Source organism: Octopus bimaculoides, chromosome 18 (assembly GCF_001194135.2).
Source record: "Octopus bimaculoides isolate UCB-OBI-ISO-001 chromosome 18, ASM119413v2, whole genome shotgun sequence".
In the NCBI taxonomy this organism is placed as follows: domain Eukaryota; kingdom Metazoa; phylum Mollusca; class Cephalopoda; order Octopoda; family Octopodidae; genus Octopus; species Octopus bimaculoides.
The window spans coordinates 15,441,689-15,446,374 of NC_068998.1; the positions used below are offsets into that span (position 1 = coordinate 15,441,689).

Consider the following 4,686-nt stretch of genomic DNA (forward strand, 5'->3'; position numbering starts at 1 on the left):
CACACACACATATATATGCACATATGGGTACAGGACGTCACCAACTGTGTAAACAACGTGAAATACGAAAACAAACGAGTTAAATACACAAACGAAAGAAGAAATGGAAAACAGGACAAGTAAACACAAAGAAAGGACCCTTTATCAGTTGTCGGCTGTCTATCTACTCCTCATTTCAAGCATTCGACGACAATATGAGTCTTCAAAGGCAGTTACTCCCATAAATTCCAAAATAAAATTTAGGATTGATGGAGGGTCAAAGTTGGGAACAAAAACAGGATGTGTGAAGACATACAAGGAAACCAAATGAAAACAAACATGGAGGGTATTAGACCAGAACAAGAGGAAAATAGTGAACGCTGGGAGAAATATCTTCTTTGAAAAGAGAAAAGATAGAAGAGAGAAAGAAAACATCCAGTCCTTTGAATGTCCATGCAGGAAAAGAAAGATGGCATTCAGCTATAGAAATCATGCCAAAGCTGACATTGGAGCTCTGTGGATTGCTGAATGCTTTCAAACTGTTCGACCCTTGTCAGTATGGAAAACAAACAGATGATGATGATGATGTTAATGATATTGATGATGATGAAGATGATGATGGATTCAACCTAGAAGAATTCATCTTTATGCGGTAATACACTAAAACAAAAGTTGTTGACATTTTTAACATGGGCCTCCTTGATTTACTGAATCTTTACATGGACCTCTTGAGCAGAAAGATCAATGAAACTAAACTAAAAATTAAACAGACTGAATTAAACTAGCTATCAAACAATGCAACCTAATTGAAAACAATTAAAATAAATAAATATGCATGAACACATTACTGACAAGCCCTAATATTCAAAACTACTCTAATATGTGATAGATTATGTTTCTGTGGACCACAGAAAGATTTTGTCATAGACCACCTGTTGAGAATTGAAGAACAAGAATATATTGGTTCAGTACTGCAGGCTACTGAAACGCTTTCCAATTTTATAACATTATAATTACTTACAGCGGTGAAGAATGTCTCCTGTAGTTCCTGTTTACTGCTATGTTGACCAGGCTATGGTAAAGGGTAAAGAACCTCTTCAATCATGAACAACCATGGGATTGCACCTAGAAAGTTCCCCTCTGAGGCACAAGTCTGGGCAAGGTTGTTTGTGGAAGAGCAGCAGTCGCCCATGCATGTCGGCCTCCCCTCCCCATGCCACTGATGTTATCCAAGGAAAAGACAAACGCTGGTACAGCTTGGCACCAGTGACATCACAACTCATTTCAACAGCTGAGTGAACTGGAGCAACGTGAAATAAAGTGACTTGCTCTAGAACACAACGCACAACCCGGTCTGGGAATCAAACTCACTACCTCATAATTGTGAGCCCAGTGCTCTAACTACTGAGCTATGCACCTTCACAGGCTAAGGTCTACGTTGCATTAAACAGAGACTATTCTATGGTACCTGTTGTCTTAACCAGAAAAGCAATGCTGAGTAAAATAAAAATCGTCAGATCAACAAAAACTTTCATCTTCACTATTACTATGTAAAAGTGGTAGACACATAACAAGTTAGCAAGTTCTGAATAAACTGAATCAACAGAGAAGTTTCAATGTGTTTGTAATTATTTCGTTTCAACAGACTGGCCTGAGAACAAGATTAATGCCACAACTTCTCAATTTACTTCCCTTTCCCAAGACTCTAAAACCTTATATTTAGAAAACAAAGAACAGGAGATTTTCAGAAATGCAAACTCAAACCTCCAAGAAAATATTAGCAGTATTTTGCCCCCAACTGGTGTATTTTCTGTATGGTTTAACAGGTTTTTACTAACTACTAATAGGCTGCAATGGTTGATATTAATATTATATAATGTTAAATGAATGCAATAGACTGGGAAAGACACAGGTTATACTGCTTGCCATGATTCTGTTTGCTTAACAAATCCTCACAGAAAATATCTATTTATGTTGCAATCTATTCCATCAAAGAAAGACAAGGCCATCGCTTTAAACAAATAAGCTACTGACATTACATTGAGCTGAAACACAAGCCAGAGGAAGATAAATTAAAAAGTTTTATTACTTAAATGCCAACGAATAAAAGCTCTTGCTCAATATTGATTTTAACATTGGCAAACGGCCATAAATTTGGGGTAGAAGGATCGGTTGATAGAATCGACTCCAAGACTTGACTGGTACTCATTTTATCTACTTCAAAGAATGATAGCCAAAGCCAACTTTGACATGTTTTAAATCCCTAGAATATAAAGAATCGTAACTAAATATCGCAAAGCATTTTTGCTCGTCGCTCTACCGATTTTGATAATCCATCAACCTTGCTCAATATTAAATACAAGCCGCAGCATCTATTGTGTATTTTTTTATTATTATCATTATTATTATTATTATTATTATCATCATCATCATTATTATTATCATAACGATCAATAAAAATTATATACAAATTGGAAGCAAAGAAAATATATTAACGAAGGCTGAATATATTCCAGGACATTAGAAGAAATTTACAAGAGCGTTTGACCCATAGGCTCACTGAATAAAAGAAATAAATCCTAAATGCTTTAATTAATAAAACATTTCTTAAAATTTCAATTATTTATATTACTACACATTATTGGAATGTTTCAATATTTGCTGTTCTATATTTACTTTTCATCCAATCACAAATTCAAAACCGTAAGATCAAACATTTTTCTTTGTACACAATTCTTTATTAGAGGCATTAGTTACGTAATGAAACGGTTACAAGTGGAAATTGAAACCGAGTCGCAAATTCTTTCGAATGCAAAAGTGGTTGGCAAAAACGACAGAACCAGATTCGGCATCTTGCTTTGGTTTCGTTAGTGATCAGTAAGAGAGATAGAAATCATAGAAAAAATTTGCTTGCTTTACACCTAGTCAAAAGAGATTCGATATTTACACTTTTTATTTATATTTATTATGTGTGTGAGTATGTGTTTCTTGAAAAAGCGGACCCGTGCCTGTGGAACAAGTACTTGCTGTTGGGTGTTGCTTTTTGAATCGAGTGTATGTGTGTATGTATATATACTAGCTATATATTAGTTATTACTTGACCACATTAATTAGTAATTCTGTAATTAATATATCATTGTAGTTTATGAATCACAAAAACAAGATTCTAGCAAAATAAACTGACTAGAATTGATGAATTTCAATGTTGTAAGTTCTACGATTGTTATATCTTTCTAAAAGATTGAAATGATTAACCATTGGTTTACATCGAATTATTTTTTTATGCATTCGCACATTTGACATCCGAGATTAACATACACACACACACACATATATAATGTGTGTGTGTGTGTGTGTGTGTGTGTGTATACATCATATTTATATAGGCAGTCATGTTTTTTCTTACGAAATAAAAACAATAAAATCAGCAGTTGTGAAGTGGTTTCAAGTAGCTTCGAGAGATAAAATTTTTTAAAATAAATATAGGAGAATTTTGTTTATAAACGTTGTCAATGTTTACGCATAAACATGTTAAACTTCTAATCGTAATCGAGTTATTTATTTCTTTATTTTATTTTGCTTATAATGAAGCAACTCAAAAACGCATATAAGAATCTAAACTAATGTTGTGCAGAAGTATTTTCATGTACAAGTTCCTGAATTACGGTGCACAATAAACACAAAAACAACTGATTGACAGTTTTCACAACGAAAGTTGTCAAACCATGGGGTCTCTTTCTTTCTCTCTCTGTCTCTCTCTCAACACACACACATATACAAATACACATACGTATATAAACATAAATACGTGTGTGTGTGTATATATATATATATATATATATATATATATATGATCAGGATCATAATAGAACCAACAAAAGTATTATATAGATAGATAGATAGATAGATAGGTATATATATATATACATAGTAAGATAGATAGATCGATGGATGGATATGTATGTATGTATATGAAACAAGTGTGTATGTTGTATGTAATGAGTGAAATCACGATTATATTAGGGAAAGACAGTCGTACATTAGTAGCGCATAAGACCATTGCTAGCACAGAATATAGATATTGACAACAACTGAACAATAAAGCAATGTCATTAGAGATTAAATATTCAAATGAAAGTCACACGATTTGATGGAAAGCGACAATAAAAAGGACCTCACCTGACTCTCATAAGTATCAACACTAAATAGCCATTTTGTTTCCCGGCATGCACATGAAATAAGAACAGTCGCGGAGTAGGAAATACGAAACGAAATTATATAAAAATATAAAAATAGTTTCCGATCGCTACCTTACGATGCTGAGGAGAGAAAGAAGAGAAAAAATTATCTGTTTATTGTTTTTTTTTTCTTTCTTTCCTCAGCACAAAAAGAAAAACGAAACACACATGGGTACATGCATAAAAGACACGAGCGCGTTTTATATATGTTTACATTATACAAACACGCACACATACACCCACACAGAAACACACGCACGTACGCACACACATGCACACGCACACTTGCGCAAACACGCTACGTTAAAGATAGCTTATTTAGCATTCACATTGAGTTTTGAATATGGCTGTTAAACATGTTCTTGTGTGTGTGTGTGTAGGTGGAGATGGAGTATATGTAATCTGGGTATACCCCCACTTTTAAATTTTGTTTTTTTTACGGAATCCTATGTTTCAGACCATGGAGAAT

General features: G+C 33.8%; 1 protein-coding gene across 1 annotated transcript in view; it reads right to left on the reverse strand.

Annotated features, from left to right (window-relative positions):
• The window catches only part of LOC106873302 (ubiquitin carboxyl-terminal hydrolase 8), a 48,989-nt gene extending 44,673 nt beyond the window's left edge, over nt 1-4,316 (reverse strand). Inside the window, exon 1 of the mRNA XM_014920615.2 lies at nt 4,159-4,316. The gene's annotated coding sequence lies outside the window, so the exon portion shown is untranslated. The remainder of the gene's footprint in view (nt 1-4,158) is intronic.
• Nucleotides 4,317-4,686: the final 370 nt, after the last annotated feature.